The sequence below is a fragment of the Narcine bancroftii genome, chromosome 7 (assembly GCF_036971445.1).
Source record: "Narcine bancroftii isolate sNarBan1 chromosome 7, sNarBan1.hap1, whole genome shotgun sequence".
Taxonomy (NCBI): domain Eukaryota; kingdom Metazoa; phylum Chordata; class Chondrichthyes; order Torpediniformes; family Narcinidae; genus Narcine; species Narcine bancroftii.
In genome coordinates, this window is record NC_091475.1 from 79,459,848 (window position 1) to 79,477,969 (window position 18,122).

The window sequence follows — 18,122 nt, forward strand, 5'->3', positions numbered from 1 at the left end:
TGCCTTTTCCCCATTGATTGTAATTCAGAAGATACATTTTTATGTATCAAAATTGCTACACCTTTAGCTCTAGAATTAAATGAAGAAGAATATACATGCCCTAGCCAGTCCCTTTTTAATTTCACGATTTCCTTCACATTCAAATGTGTTTCTTGTAAAAAGGCAAAATAAATTTTCATTTTCTTAATATAAGCCAAGACTCGCTTACGCTTAATCGTACTATTTAATCCTCGAACATTAAAAGTAGCAAACCTCAACTTTGACATATCTACTATTGTTACTACATACCAATAATATCTTTATATAAAAACTCAAATCAACGTATATGGGGCCTCCAATAGAAAAAAATCACAAATTAAAAACTAATAAACAAATAATTAAATAAATAAGAAGAAAAAAATCCCCACCCCAAAAAAAACTACCAAAAGGTAGTAATCTCCTAAACAAAAATTGGTTGTGGGTCACCCACCAGTGACTGATGACTAGTAAAGAATTTAGTGCACATCTCTCCCTCTCCAGCCAAACAGTCAATAACATCAAAATATCATAATAACAAAAGAAAAAATAGAATAAGAAAATTCTTCTTTTCATCCAGAAGATTCCAATCTCGAAAATCCCATTTCAGAAGGTGGTAGACTCCTTCCATTCCCATTTTTCCCATTTCTGCCATTTCTTCCGTTTCCAGACCAACCAGATTTTTCTTTAAGAGATAATGGTGGACTACATCTTTGTCCTCTTATATCTGGCAATGAATCAGCAAAAATCATTGCTTCATGATCAGTTTCAAAAAACCAAAATTGATAGTCTCCATAAAACACCTTCAACAGTGCAGGGTAACGAAAAGTAGACTTATAACCTTTACGCCACAAAACTTCTTGAACTGGATTGAATCGACGTCAACGTTGAATGACCTCTTGACTCAAATCAGGATAAAAAAAGACTCGGCTATTCTGAATCAATAATGGGGTTTGTCGTTGTCTCGTATTTTGTACTGCAAGTCGAAGTATTGCTTCTCTGTCCAAATAACTCAAACACTGAATTATTACTGGTCTTGGTGGTTGACCAGCTGAGGGTGTTCTTCTTAAAGCTCTATGGGTTCTTTCCAGTACCAATCCCCCAGAGAAAAATTCTTGCCCTAATATTTGCGGAATCTAGTCTTTAAAGAAACGAAGAGGATCTTGTCCTTCTATTTTCTTCTTTGGCTTGGCTTCGCGGACGAAGATTTATGGAGGGGTATGTCCACGTCTGCTGCAGGCTCGTTGGTGACTGACAAGTCCGATGCAGGACAGGCAGGCACGGTTGCAGCGGTTACAAGGGAAAATTGGTTGGTTGGGGTTGGGTGTTGGGTTTTTCCTCCTTTGTCTTTTGTCAGTGAGGTGGGCTCTGCGGTCTTCTTCAAAGGAGGTTGCTGCCCGCCGAACAGTGAGGCGCCAAGATGCACAGTTGGAGGCGGTATCAGCCCACTGGCGATGGTCAATATGGCAGGCACCAAGAGATTTCTTTAAGCAGTCCTTGTACCTCTTCTTTGGTGCACTTCTGTCTCGGTGGCCAGTGGAGAGCTCACCATAGTACACGATCTTGGGAAGGCGATGGTCCTCCATTCTGGAGACGTGACCCACCCAGCGCAGTTGGGTCTTCAGCAGCATGGATTCGATGCTTGCGGACTCTGCCAGCTTGAGTACTTCGATGTTGGTGATTAAGTCATTCCAGTGAATGATGAGGATGGAGCGGAGACAGTGCTAATGGAAGCGTTCTAGGAGCCGTAGGTGATGCTGGTAGAGGACCCATGATTCGGAGCCGAACAGGAGCGTGGGTATGACAACGGCTCTGTACATGTTGATCTTTGTGTCTTTCTTCAGGTGGTTCCTCCCAGAATCACAGTGTGGCTTTCGTGCAGAGGAACTACTGACATGGTCTTTGCCCTCAGACAGCTCCAAGAAAAGTGCAGAGAACAAAAACAAAGGACTCTACATCACCTTTATTGACCTCACCAAAGCCTTTGACACCGTGAGCAGGAAAGGGCTTTGGCAAATACTAGAGCGCCTCGAATGCCCCCCAAAGTTCCTCAATATGATTATCCAACTGCACGAAAACCAACACGGTCGGGTCAGATACAGCAATTAGCTCTCCGAACCCTTCTCCATTGACAACGGCGTGAAGCAAGGCTGCGTCCTCTCACCAACCCTCTTTACTATCTTCTTCAGCATGATGCTGAAACAAGCCAATAAAGACCTCAACATTGAAGACGGTGTTTACATCCGGTACCGCACGGATGGCAGTCTCTTCAATCTGAGGCGCCTGCAAGCTCACACCAAGACACAAGAGCAACTTGTCCGTGAACTACTCTTTGCAGACGATGCCGCTTTAGTTGCCAATTCAGAGCCAGCTCTCCAGTGCATGACGTCCTGTTTTGCGGAAACTGCCAAAATGTTTGGCCTGGAAGTCAGCCTGAAGAAAACTGAGGTCCTCCATCAGCCAGCTCCCCACCATGACCACCAGCCACCCCACATCTCCATCGGGCACACTGAACTCAAAACGGTCAACCAGTTTACCTACCTCGGCTGCACCATTTCATCTGATGCAAGGATCGACAAAGAGATAGACAACAGACTTGCCAAGGCAAATAGCGCCTTTGGAAGACTACACAAAAGAGTCTGGTGTCCTTCTATACCTTCTGGCAAACCAACAATTTTCACATTATTCCTTCTGCTTTGATTCTCCAAGTAATCTATTTTTCTTTCTAGCTCCTTCTCACGTTCTCCTAATTCTATGATTGATTTTTCCACCTTCAACACTTTTTCTGTGTTAGAAGTCACTTGTTGTTTACAGTCCAAAAAAGGAGTCTGAAATTTTTAAAATTCTTCATAAGATGCATCCACACGTGTCTTAACCATATTTAATTCTGAACTTATACCAGCATTCATTTGATCCATTTCATTCATTTGAGATGTCAACAAAGGTTTTATAACAGCTTGAATAACTTCATTTAACTGCATACGCTGTGATTCAGTAAAGCTCAGCTCTGCTCTCTCTGACATAGTGGCAGAACAAGGTAACTGCAGCTCCTGCTGCAACTCAACAGAAGGCATTTAAAATTTTTTACTGCGGGTCTGGGCTCCCAGTGACGGCACTCCGACTTCCTCAGGGAGTCGCTGCTGATCTCCCTCCTTATCTCGTTGTTTTTTCAACAATTCACGAAGAAAAACAATTTCTTCAGATTGAAATGCTACCTGATGCATTTCCATCAATGGAGTCGTCTTCCTGTGTGCTTCCTCCATTGAAATCGAAAGGCTTTCCAAATCGGGGTCCACTTCTTGGGAACAGGCACCTTCTTCCAGAGAACGGGTAATTCCAGCGACATCCTTCATTTGGTGAGTAATAGGTTTTTTTTCAGCCCCCACAGGCAATCTTTGGGGTTTAGATAATGAAGAGATTGAGCCTGGGGCTGTATCAAGTCGCCTAGGCCCCAAATCTTCAGCACTTCGAAAATGTAACTTCTTCTGAACTTGAGGTTTAGTCGTTTTACCATTAATGGCCATAATAATTCCTTAATACGTTAAACTAAAATTTAAAATGTTTAAACTTGAAAACAAAGAGTTAAAAACAGGTATTTAAAAGTCTGGCCAGAGAGGTCAAGATTGCACATCTAGACTCTACGCTATCTTGCCACACCCCTCCATATTTTTCTAATGTTGTTTATAATTTTATCAAGGACTTAGCCAGAGCAGATAGGTTTAATAGCACATCACCAGCAAATAGACTAATTTTATATCCAGATCCTTTCTTATAATCTCTAGGATAAAAAGCACTGGGGAAAGAGGACACCCCTGTCTACTCGATCTACTCAAGGGAAAAACCACTGACATCTGACTATTAGTTATAATTTTGGCTTGTGGTTTATGGTAAAGAGCTTTAATCCAATTTATAAATATTCTACCTATACCCAATTTCTCCAGTGTTTTAAATAAGAAAGGCCATTGTAAATGATCAAATGCCTTTTCTGCATCCATGGATACTGTTATACTTGGATTCAGCTTTGTTTTTTCCATATGTATTATGTTAAATAGTCTGCCCAGACAATTTGAAGAGAGTCCCACCTGATCTGCATGTATTAATTTTGACAGATACTGTCCCAATCTATTGGCTAGCACCTTTGCCAATATCTTAGACAGCATTCAAAAGTAATATAGGTCTCTATGGCAGCACTGTAATTACAGCAGTTGAAAAAGATCCTGGGAGAGTCTGTGTCTCTAATGGCTGGTCCAGTACATCCATCATAAGAGGCCTCAGCAAATCTTTAAATTGTCTACAGAACTCAGGCTGGAACCCATCCTCCCCCAGGGACTTATTAGCTTGTAAAGTGCCCAAAGCCTTCTCAATTTCTTGTCTTGTGAAAGGGGCATCTAAATTGATTTGTCCTCTATCCTCTACGTGTTGGAAGCTAAAAATTCATCCATCTCACTTTCGTCTCCTAGTAATTCTGATTTGTATAATTTCATATAGTATTGTCTAAAAATATTATTTATTTCTTTTTGATTATGTTAAAATATCAGCCTCTGTCTGAATTGCATTTATCATCCTTGACGACTCCTCTACTTTTACATGGCAAGATTTTGCATGCCCATTCTCCTAATTCATAGTATTTTTGTTTCATTTTTAATATAGTTTTTTTTTCCATTCTATACATTTGTAATGTGTTATATCTCCGTTTTTTAAAATCTCCAATAGTCTATACTTTTTTTGCAACCCCATTCTTTGATATTCTTTTTCCAGTTTTGTTATATCTTTCTCCAGACCATCCAGTTCTGTAATATATTCTCTTTTGGAACTTTTTTTTTAAGAAATAATTTGTCCACAAGCTTTAAGCGTGTCCCAAGTAAGGGGGCGTTGCCATGTGAAGGACTTAGGCAGACGTGTTTTGATCGAGCTCTCCATGGTGTATCAAAAAGTCGGTTAAAACTTTAAAATATAGAATTTTTCACTAAAAAATGGACAAAACAACTACTAAGAAACCAAGGTAGCTGAGAACAAAAAAATGAAGAAATTTCTACTCAGCCAGGAACATCGAGGAAAAATTGAGCAACGCAACAATGGCCTTGGGACTGGCGGACCCCAGCAGAGCTGGGGAGTCAGGACAAGAACTAAATATTATCCTGGAGAAAATGGAAAACTTGAGCAATCGATTTGTTGGCATTGAAAATGTAATGAGAGGCATGACTGAAAGGATGAATGAAATTAAATAAATTGTTGAAGATTTAATGGAAAGAATGACCAAAGCAGAAGCAGACTCGGTAAAAACACAAGATAAGCTAAAAGCTTTTGAGAAAGATGTGAAGCAATGGGAGTCAGACAGACAAGGTCTGCTGGACAAGATTGACCACATGGAGGATTTTAGCAGACGAAATAATGTATGAATTATCGGACTGAAAGAAGGAATTGAAAGAAGAGATCTGGAGAACTTCTTCGAAATATGGATCCCACGAGTGCTGGGAGAAGACAAATTCAAGAAAACTTCCATATTGAAAGGGCTCACTGGACCATCAGACCCAAGAGAGCCAGCGATCAGCAACCATGACCGGTCCTAATAAGACTTTTGAGTTACTGGGAACAGGAGACAATTCTGGGAGCAGCATATGAACACTATAAGCAAAATAATGGCCTGCCCGAGATTGACCATAAAATGGTGCTATTTTTTCAAGATTTTAGTCCTACTTTGATGATGTAAAATGACAACTGCGTTCCAAAAACTTGAAATATTCGATTGTAGCATATGCGCTATGACGAATGTGGAAGACAAACACACACACGAGGAGTCAAAATCGAAGACTGCTTTATTGCATTAGCAGCTCTGCTTATATAAGCCACTGGCGTTGACGTCAGGGGCCACGTCATCGGAGTGCTGATCTCGGGTTGGCTAGCATTCTTGCCAAAGTTCCCTGTCTTCCCGTTGTGCGGAGATCACCTGGGACACAGCTGGTGTCACCCCCCTCCCTCAGGTCCATGCAGTCACCACGTTCATCGGCCATTTTGTAGGCCAGTTCACTACTCTGTGCGCAGGCTGCTACATGACGTCCCCCCCCCCCCAGAACTGGCGACCAGACAATTATCTGTAGCCTTCGGTGGCCTGTCCCTGCTTCACAGGGGTGGAGTGGAGAATGGTTCATTACAGTCCAGATAGGCCGGTTTCAGGCAGTCGATAGTAAAGGCTTCCTCCTTACCACTGATGTTGAGGACAAAGTGGAACCATTGTCGCTAATTATCTTATAGGGCCCCTCTAAGGGGTGATTTGTGTGTACTCCTCTTCACGAACCAGTAAGTCCTTAGGTCCTTCGGGACGCTATGGTTGGGCTGGCCATGCAGTGGGGTTTGCCGCGGGACCAAGGACCCCAGTTTCCACTGCAGGCTCTTGAGGGTCTCCACAAGATTTTCTGGGCATTTATCGGGGGCCAGAAATTCTCCAGAGATGATTAAAGGTGCGTCATAGACCATCTCCACTGCCGAGTCCTCCTTTGGCGCGTTACGTATTCCCAGGAGGACCAAGGCAGTTTGTCCACCCAGTTGGGACCTTTGAGCCGAGCCACCAAGAGTCCCTTGAAGTGCTGTGGAAAGATGATTTATATCTCACATATTTTAATGCTTTTGACTTGTATCTCAATGCTATCGCTTTTGCTTTTAACACAAGATGGCTGAAAACAGTTATACAGCTGCAAAATGACCTTGCCAGAATGCTTTAAGTATAGGCATTGATTGTGCAGGCTCTGCAGGACAGATAAAATGAAAAGATAAAGTTAGCATAACATCATTCTATTTTGTCTTATGAAAAGTAAATAACTAAAAGGTGCCAGAGCTGGGAAACCATTTTTTCATACATAGAATGATGTAACATTGAGGGTCGTTCTGCCCCTTACTCATTTGAAATTGTATAATTATAGAAGGAACCATCTGTATCTTTGAAGTGAGAGCTGAGACTTCAAGATGTCTGCTTGAGACATCTCCTAACTGGTCATCCTCACTTCCCGTATACAAATTGAACATTTATAATAAAACTTGCATGCTTTGAAGAGATATTTTTGTTGTGTATTCTTTTGCAGCTTGATTTCATTTCAGAAGCATGAGCTAACTTCCACAGTGCCTGTGGAAGCGCTCCATCCATTGGCCTGCAGGTATGATGGAGCTGCATCCCCAGAAAGTTAACCAGTGCCGCCCAGAGACCAGAGGTGAATTGTGCTTCCCTGTCCGAGGTGAGGTGCTCTGGGACTCCAAATCGGGACACCCATGTGCCAATGAATGCCCTGGCGCAGGTTTCTGTGTGGTATTAGTCAGTGGGACTGCCTCTGGCCACCTCATGGAGCGGTGGCCCACCAGCTGAACTGTTTACGGAGGCCATGCCAGACAGACCTGTTGGCCACCATTTTGACCGTGGTGTGGATGGCAGGGTGCGCCAGGTTGTGGATAGCCTCAAAAACATGGCGTCTCAATGCGGCTGGGACAATGGGGCGGTGGGGTGGGCTACCGGTAGAAACGTCACACAGCAGTGTCAGGTTACCTGGGCTGACGGGGACATCCTCCACCCTGAGACTGGAGACGGCTGTCCTGAAAGCAGGGAATCTCAGGGTCTTGTTGCTGAGCTTTGGTGAGGGCCACGTAATCGACCCTTTGGGAAAGGGTGAGCATCAACTTGATCGTGGGGCATGACAGAGCATCAGCCACCACGCTATTTTTCCCAGTGATATGTTGAATGTCTGTGGTAAACTCAGACATGTAGGACAAATGTCTCTGCTGTTGGGCTGACCACAGGTCCGATACCTTATGGAAAGTGAAAGTCAGTGAACACCCTGAATTGCTAGCCTTCCAAAACATAATGGAAATATCTTACCACCAGATACAGCACTAACAGCTCCCAGTCAAAAGCACTGCACTTGAGTTCTGGGGTGGGCGGGGGGGGGGGGGGGGTTCGGAGGTGCCTGGTGAAAAAGGTCAAGGGTTTCCACTGGCCCTTGATTAATTGTTCTAGCATGCCCCCTACCATTGTGCTGGAGGCATTGACAGTTAGAACGGTAGGTGCCTCCAGACTGGGGTGGACCAGGAGGAAGGCATTGGCTAGATTATCTTTGGCACTCTGGAATGCCCTGGAGGATTCCTCGCCCCAAGCAATGACTTTTGTCTTGCAGGTCATCAGCGCAAAGAGGGGGCATATGATGCGTACCGCTGCCGGTATGAACCTGTGGTAAAAGTTTATTGTACTGGCGAATTCCTGCAATCATTTCACTGTGTGTGGCTTAGCAAAGTGCGGACTGCCTCATCCTTCTTGGGGTGGGGTGTGGCCCCGTGCCTGTTATTTCTGTGCCCCAGGAAATCAATGGTGTCCAGGCTGAACTGGCACTCAGTGGGGGTGGGAGTTGCACAGCTGTCTGAGATGGGGGCCGTGGTCTTTGCAGCTGCAGCTGGTGATGAGGATATCATCCAAGTAGATGAATGCAAATGGGATGTCCCAGCCTACTGCGTCCATCAGCCGCTGGAAAGTTTGTGCTGCATTCTTTAGACCAAAGGGCATGCAGAGGAATTTGAACAAACCAAAGGGGCCTATGATTGCAGTCTTGTGGACGTCTGCGGGTGAACTGGAATTTGGTGGAAACTCCAAATGAAGTTCACCTTGGAGAACACCCATGCCCTGTGCAAGTTGGTGGCAAAGTCTTGAATGTGGGGTATGGGATATCTGTCAGGCATGATGGCCTCATTGAGGCAGCAGTAGTCCCCACATGGTCTCCAACCCCCCTGCTGATTTTGGAACCATGTGGAGGGGAGAGACTCGGGGACAGTCAGAGCTCCTCCATCTTTTTGAACTCCTCCTTTACCAGGGTGAGTTTCTTGGTTGGGAGTCGGCATGCTCTGGTGTGGAGTTGCCCCCCCCCACCCTCCGTTCAGTATGTGGTGCCTTACAAAAAAAACCTATTAACCCACCCTTCCCCCCCCCCCAAACAAATCTAGTCACAAAACTAAAATATAAGATATTTCATTATAAAACAATTACAAGTAATTAATTCGGATAGTGTCAGTTGACACTCAAAGACCTCAAAAGTTGTTATTTTTTAGGGAAAAATTCACTGATCAAGAAAGAAATTAATAAAATAATTTTAATTTCATTATTTTTGCATATGGATCCCAAATTTGCAAAAATAAAGAACATTTATCCCTTAAATTATACGTATCTTTTTTCTAATGGAATACAGCTTTGAATCTCAGCATGCCATCTATTCAATGTTAATGAAACATCAGATTTCCATGTAACAGTGATACATTTCCTTGCTATTACTAAAACCAACTTAACCATTTTTAATTGGGAGTCTGACAACAATTTTGTAACACTTACAAAATTTCCTAACAAAAGCAATTCAGGGCTTAAAGGAAAATTCACTCCCATTATCTGTTGTAAAAATTTACTAATAGAAACCCCAAAAGGGTTAACCTTTGAGCAAGACCACATAGAATTGAGAAAAGTTCCAATTTTTGCTCCACATCTAAAACACTGATCCAATAAATCCGATCTCCATCTATTCAAATTCTGAGGAGTAATATACAACCGATGTAAAAAATTATAATGACGTTATCTATATCGTACATTGATAGTATATGCCACAGCCTCGTTACACAAATTTTGCCAGATTTGTTGATCTATTATCACGTCCAAATCCTGTTCCTATCTTTCCTTTGAATTAAACAAACTTACTTTGGGTGTCTGTTCTTGTAATATATATGCAATTGAAATAAATTTTTACATTTATTCCATCACCATGATTTTTTCCAAATTTGAAAGATCTTTTAAAATCATTTCTGGTCCTAATTTCTCTCTCAAATATTCCATCAACTGAAAATAACAAAATAATGTATTGTAAGGTATACCATATATAATCATTAATTGATCAAAAGACATCAATCTATTATTATCATAGCAATTCCCCAAATTAGAGATTCCCTTGTGATACCATATACTTAAAAAAGGATAATCTTTTGAAAAAACAAATACAATAAAGGATTACTGGCGTTTTTAGTGAAAGAATATATCCATCAATTTTTAATTTAACTTTATTCCAAATGTTCAACGAATATTTTAGATTCAGAGCTTCCTTATCTATTTGGCTTGGCTTGGCTTCGCGGACGAAGATTTATGGAGGGGGTAAAAAGTCCACGTCAGCTGCAGGCTCGTTTGTGGCTGACAAGTCCGATGCGGGACAGGCAGACACGATTGCAGCGGTTGCAGGGGAAAATTGGTTGGTTGGGGTTGGGTGTTGGGTTTTTCCTCCTTTGCCTTTTGTCAGTGAGGTGGGCTCTGCGGTCTTCTTCAAAGGAGGTTGCTGCCCGCCAAACTGTGAGGCGCCAAGATGCACGGTTTGAGGCGTTATCAGCCCACTGGCGGTGGTCAATGTGGCAGGCACCAAGAGATTTCTTTAGGCAGTCCTTGTACCTTTTCTTTGGTGCACCTCTGTCACGGTGGCCAGTGGAGAGCTCGCCATATAACACGATCTTGGGAAGGCGATGGTCCTCCATTCTGGAGATGTGACCCATCCAGCGCAGCTGGATCTTCAGCAGCGTGGACTCGATGCTGTCGACCTCTGCCATCTCGAGTACTTCGACGTTAGGGATGTAAGCGCTCCAATGGATGTTGAGGATGGAGCGGAGACAACGCTGGTGGAAGCGTTCTAGGAGCCGTAGGTGGTGCTGGTAGAGGACCCATGATTCAGAGCCGAACAGGAGTGTGGGTATGACTACGGCTCTGTATACGTTTATCTTTGTGAGGTTTTTCAGCTGGTTGTTTTTCCAGACTCTTTTGTGTAGTCTTCCAAAGGCGCTATTTGCCTTGGCAAGTCTGTTGTCTATCTCATTGTCGATCCTTGCATCTGATGAAATGGTGCAGCCGAGGTAGGTAAACTGGTTGACCGTTTTGAGTTTTGTGTGCCCGATGGAGATGTGGGGGGGCTGGTAGTCATGGTGGGGAGCTGGCTGATGGAGGACCTCAGTTTTCTTCAGGCTGACTTCCAGGCCAAACATTTTGGCAGTTTCCGCAAAGCAGGACGTCAAGCGCTGAAGAGCTGGCTCTGAATGGGCAACTAAAGCGGCATCGTCTGCAAAGGGTAGTTCACGGACAAGTTTCTCTTGTGTCTTGGTGTGAGCTTGCAGGCGCCTCAGATTGAAGAGACTGCCATCCGTGCGGTACCGGATGTAAACAGCGTCTTCATTGTTGGGGTCTTTCATGGCTTGGTTCAGCATCATGCTGAAGAAGATTGAAAAGAGGGTTGGTGCGAGAACACAGCCTTGCTTCACGCCATTGTTAATGGAGAAGGGTTCAGAGAGCTCATTGCTGTATCTGACCCAACCTTGTTGGTTTTCGTGCAGTTGGATAATCATGTTGAGGAACTTTGGGGGACATCCGATGTGCTCTAGTATTTGCCAAAGCCCTTTCCTGCTCACGGTCTCGAAGGCTTTGGTGAGGTCAACAAAGATGATGTAGAGTCCTTTGTTTTGTTCTCTGCACTTTTCTCGGAGCTGTCTGAGGCCAAAGACCATGTCAGTAGTTCCTCTGTTTGCGCGAAAGCCGCACTGTGATTCTGGGAGAATATTCTCGGCGACACTAGGTATTATTCTATTTAGTAGAATCCTAGCGAAGATTTTGCCTGCAATGGAGAGCAACGTGATTCCCCTGTAGTTTGAGCAGTCTGATTTCTCGCCTTTGTTTTTGTACAGGGTGATGATGGTGGCATCACGAAGATCCTGAGGCAGTTTACCTTGGTCCCAACAAAGCTTGAAAAACTCATGCAGTTTGGCATGCAGAGTTTTGCCGCCAGCCTTCCAGACTTCTGGGGGGATTCCATCCATACCTGCTGCTTTGCCACTTTTCAGTTGTTCGATTGCCTTATCTATTACATTGGATTTAAAATTTAAAATCCCATTTATAAATAAACTCATCTGGTTTAGCTTCTCCTATCTAATTTAGTTCAATATCCACCCATTACAGTTAAATTTTAACAAACATAAAAACTAAAAATCTTAATTGTGCTGCTCTGTAATAATTTTTAAAATTGGGAAGTTGTAATCCTCATTGTTCATATTTCCATGTTAATTTTTTATAATGACTTTCTTGCCATCCATCCTTTCCAAAGAATTTCCTAACTTGCTTATTTAAATCTTGAAAACATTTTTGAGGTAGACATATAGGTAAAGTTTGGAATAAATATTGAAGTCGTGGAAAAAAGTTAACATAATCGATAAACTTACCCATTTATATAAATCTTCCTCTACCTTTTTAAGTAATGGAGTATAATTTAGTTTATATACATTTTTCAAATTAGTATCAATACGTATACCTAAATATTTAATCTTATCTGTCCATTTAAAACAAACTGCTTGTGAATAATCTCCTTTGACTTTTATCCCAATTTATCTTATATCCTGAAATTTTCCCATAATCTAACAAATGGGTATAGTCTTGGTAATGATCTTTGTGGTTGAGTTAAAAGAACTAATACATAATCAGCAAATAAACTAATGCTATATTGTAAATGATTTATCTCAAATCCCTTTAACTGTTGATAATCTCTACTCTACAAAACTGGTGATAAAGGACACCCCTGCCTACATGATCTACTTAAATTAAAAGAATGAGATATTGTCCATTAGTAATCACTTTAGCTTTGGGACTTCTATATAAGGCCTTAATCCAATTTATAAAGTTAATACCAAAACCAAATTTACTTAAGACCTTAAATAAAAAATCCCACTCAAACCTATGAAAAGGTTTTTTTTTGCAATTAAAACTAAATAAGACTTAATTTTTTTATCTGAGCTAAATGAATTATACTTAATAACCTTACTATATTCTCTGAAGTTTGTCTATTTTTAACAAAACCCACCTGATCCATATTTATTAAATCAGGAAGATATTCATTAGTCCTATTAGCTGATACTTTTGCTACAATTTTATAATCTACATTTAATAAAATTATAGGTCTATAAGAAGTAGGTTTTAATGGGTTCCTATCTTTTTAAGAATAACCGTAATTATCACCATATAAAAAGTTTCTGCAGGACAATGTTTAGAAGCCTTTGATTAATAATGGAATCAATAAATTTTTAAACTCTTTAAAAAATTCAACTGGAAACCATTTTCATCTAGAGATTTTTTATTATTTAAACTAGTAAGTGCATCATAAATTTTCTGCTCAGTTAAAGGATTGTCTAATCAATCTAAATTTTCTTGAGTCAAAGATGGCAATGTTAATTGTGACAAATAATTATCTATAGCTCTTCATCTTGTAGTGAATCAGATGTATATAACTTCTCATAAAATTCCTTAAATACATCATTAATTCTTTGTGACCTATATGTCATTTCATCATTATCCTGTGGTATAGCATTAATTGTTCTAGGAGATTGTTCCGCTTTTAATTGCCAAGCCAAAACTTTGTGTGATCTATCCCCACTCATAATAGATCATAATATCATTTTCTCTGTTCTATATATTAACATTGTATTATATTGCAATTTTTTATATGTTAAAATTCTATATTTATCCTCAGAAGATGATTTTTGAATATCTTTTTAAAATAAAGTTATCTCTTTTTCCAATTTCTCTATATCTTTCATATATTCTTTTTTAAGTTTTGATGAATACTTATAATTTGACCTTGTAAATAAGTTTTCAATGTATCCCATATAACAAACATATTATCTACTGAATTTAAATTAATTTAAAAAAACAATTGAATATGTTGTCTTATAAATAAACAAAAATCCAGTCTCTTCAATAATATAGAATTCATTCTCCATCTATAAACTAAATATTGCTTTTCTGCAAGGCTTATAATCCACAGCTTTGGTGAGGTCAACAAAGGTGATGTAGAGTCCTTTGTTTTGTTCTCTGCACTTTTCTTGGAGCTGTCTGAGGGCAAAGACCATGTCAGTGGTTCCTCTGTTTGCGCGAAAGCCGCCAAAGCCTTCGAGACCGTGAGCAGGAAAGGGCTTTGGCAAATACTAGAGCGCATCGGATGTCCCCCAAAGTTCCTCAACATGATTATCCAACTGCACGAAAACCAACAAGGTCGGGTCAGATACAGCAATGAGCTCTCTGAACCCTTCTCCATTAACAATGGCGTGAAGCAAGGCTGTGTTCTCGCACCAACCCTCTTTTCAATCTTCTTCAGCATGATGCTGAACCAAGCCATGAAAGACCCCAACAATGAAGACGCTGTTTACATCCGGTACCGCACGGATGGCAGTCTCTTCAATCTGAGGCGCCTGCAAGCTCACACCAAGACACAAGAGAAACTTGTCCGTGAACTACTCTTTGCAGATGATGCCGCTTTAGTTGCCCATTCAGAGCCAGCTCTTCAGCGCTTGACGTCCTGCTTTGTGGAAACTGCCAAAATGTTTGGCCTGGAAGTCAGCCTGAAGAAAACTGAGGTCCTCCATCAGCCAGCTCCCCACCATGACTACCAGCCCCCCCACATCTCCATCGGGCACACAAAACTCAAAACGGTCAACCAGTTTACCTATCTCGGCTGCACCATTTCATCAGATGCAAGGATCGACAATGAGATAGACAACGGACTCGCCAAGGCAAATAGCGCCTTTGGAAGACTACACAAAAGAGTCTGGAAAAACAACCAACTGAAAAACCTCACAAAGATAAGCGTATACAGAGCCGTTGTCATACCCACACTCCTGTTCGGCTCTGAATCATGGGTCCTCTACCGGCACCACCTACGGCTCCTAGAACGCTTCCACCAGCGTTGTCTCCGCTCCATCCTCAACATCCATTGGAGCGCTTACACCCCTAACGTCGAAGTACTCGAGATGGCAGAGGTCGACAGCATCGAGTCCACGCTGCTGAAGATCCAGCTGCGCTGGATGGGTCACATCTCCAGAATAGAGGACCATCGCCTTCCCAAGATCGTGTTATATGGCGAGCTCTCCACTGGCCACCGTGACAGAGGTGCACCAAAGAAAAGGTACAAGGACTGCCTAAAGAAATCTCTTGGTGCCTGCCACATTGACCACCGCCAGTGGGCTGATAACGCCTCATATCGTGCATCTTGGCGCCTCACAGTTTGGCGGGCAGCAACCTCCTTTGAAGAAGACCGTAGAGCCCATCTCACTGACAAAAGGCAAAGGAGGAAAAACCCAACACCCAACCCCAACCAACCAATTTTCCCTTGCAACCGCTGCAATCGTGTCTGCCTGTCCCGCATCGGACTTGTCAGCCACAAACGAGCCTGCAGCTGACGTGGACTTTTTACCCCCCTCCATAAATCTTCGTCCGCGAAGCCAAGCCAAGCCATAATCCACAGCAATCTCTCTTTTTTTAAAAAAAATATTTAATTGTTTGGATCATTACAGGAAAAAAAATAAAACATTAATAAATATCCACAGCCAATGATACAAAAAACTTTTATATTATTCTCCCTATTCCCCCTCCCACCCAAAAGTAAGAAAAGGAAAGAAAAGAAGGAAACACCTACCACTTAATATACAATAATATTAGTATGTACAATCATTAATTGTGACTAAAAATTACTAATTAGGAGTAGTGGATAAGATAGAGGTCGATGGAAATTATCCAGAAAATCCATATATGGTTTCCAAATACTATAAAAAATTTCAACTCGATTCCTTAAACTATATGTAACTTTTTCCCAAAGATATACAATTTCACATCTCATTATACCATCTACTTAATAACAATTCTCTATCATCTCTTTCCATGATCTCGCTAGACATTTCTTTGCAGTTGCTATTGCAATACTTAAACATTTTTCTTGGTATTTGTCCAATTTCAATTTTACATCCTTTTCATAAATATCTCCAAGTAAAAATATTCTTGGATCTTTTGCTATCTTTATCTTCATAATTTGCCCTAATAATAAACTCAGTTCATTCCAAAACTTTTCCACTTTTTCACAAGGCCACATTGAATGCAAAAAAAGTCCCTATTTTTTTCATACATTGAAAACACTTATTTGAATAATTAGGATTAAGTCCATTTAACTTATGTGGAGTATAATGCTATTGATATCTAACATTTACTGTATTTGTAACATTTTCCAAACATAATTTTGACCAAATCTCCTCTTGATTTTGTATATTTAAATCTTTCTCCCATCGGATTTTTGATTTATATAAATCTTTTTTCTTTACAGTCTCTTTTAATTTTATATACATATTAGTAATAAATTTCCTAACAACAAATGTATCTGTAATTATATCTTCAAATTGACTTTGTTTAGGGAATCTCAAGTCTGCTCCCAGTCTCTTTTTCAAATACATTTCTAATTGATAATTTGCAAAAATTGTATTATTATGTATATTGTATTAATCTTTTAATTGATCAAAAGTTAAGAAAAAAGATCCTAAGAAACAATCTTTTATTCTCTGTAAACCTTCACTATACAAATTATCAAATAAAGAATTATTCAAAGTAAAAGGAAGATGAAATTGATAATTTTTAATTCCTCTCTCAATATGAACTCTATTCCAGATGTTTAAAGTATGTTTCAATATGGAAAAATCTTTAGTTCCTTTAAACGACTCATTCCACTTATACAAAATTAACTCCAGAATAGTTTCACCAATTTTATTCATTTGTCTTTGAACCCAAGCTGGTTTTTCATCCCGTTGATAAAAGGAGGGCAAAAACCTCAAATGAGCTGCTTTAAAATAATTCTTAAAATTTGGTAGACATTCTTGACATCTTACCTTTCCAAAGAAATTCACGTATTATTCTATTCAAGTTTTGAAAGAAAAATTCTGGTAATTGAATGGGTAATAATTGAAACAAATATTGTATTCTTGGAAAAATATTCATTTTAATACAATTCACTCGTCCTATTAACGTTATTGGTAAATCTTTGCATCTTTTCAAATCCTCTTCCAATTTTTTAAACAATTGCAAATAATTTAGTTTAAATAATTACTTATATTTCTACTAATTTTAATTTGTAAGTATTTAATTGCTTAATTTTGCCATTTACATTTTGTCAATCTTTTACATCCATAGGCGTTACTTCACTTTTATCAACATTCACTTTATAACCCGATACTAACCCATACTCTTTTAATCTCACATTCAACTTATTTAAAGATATTTCCATTCTCGTTAAATATACTATAATATCAGCAAATAAACTAATTTTATATTCTTTATTATCTACCTCAAATCCTTTAATTTCATTATCAGTTCTAATCATTTCTACCAATGCAAACAAAAAGGGTGATAATGGACAACCTCGTCTAGAAGAACTTTCAAGCAAAAAGGGTTGTGAGATTTGTTTATTTGTAATCACTTTTACTTTTAGTTGATCATACAATGTCTTTATCCAGTTTATAAAAGTATTTGGAATCCCAAAAGCATTAAGTGTCTCAAATAACAAATCCCATTCCAATTAATAAAATGCTTTCTCTGCATCTAATGCTACCGCCACTGCGGGAATCTTCCTATTTTGTGCTATATTTACCAAATTTAAAAATGTAACTATCTTATCTGCTGCTTTTCTATTTTAAAAAAAGTTTGATCTAAATTTATTCACTTTGGCAAAAATTCAACTAGCCTATTAGCTAACAATTTCGATACAATTTTATACTCTGTATTCAATAATCATATAGATCTATATGAAGAAGGATGTAAACAAACTTTCCCATTTTTGGAATTACAGTTATTAATGATGTTTTAAAAGATTCAGGAAGATCATAAGCCTCTTTCATTTGACCTAATACCTCCATCAATACAGGTATTAATAGCTCCTTAAACTCTTTATAAAATTCTGGTGGGAAACAGTCTTTACCTGGCACCTTATTATTCTGTAGAAACATTAGAGTCTCATAAACTTCTTTTTTGGAAAAATTCTTGGACAGTCTTATCTTTTCGTCCTCCTTTAACACCAATAATTTAATTTGTCTCAAATAATCTCTTATTTTATTATCATCTCCCTTAGACTCTGAACGATAATGTTTAGCATAAAAGTCTTTAAAATGATCATTTATTTCCTGCATTTTATGTTATCTGTGTCGATAATTTCTTTGAAGCAATTATTGTCCTAGAAATCTGTTCTGTTTTTAATTGCCATGCTAAAACT

General features: G+C 39.8%; 1 protein-coding gene across 6 annotated transcripts in view; it reads right to left on the reverse strand.

The window, feature by feature from the left end:
* Positions 1 to 18,122, reverse strand: part of LOC138739059 (Golgi pH regulator) — a 111,482-nt gene that overhangs the window by 50,822 nt on the left and 42,538 nt on the right. The gene's annotated exons all lie outside the window — the stretch shown is intronic.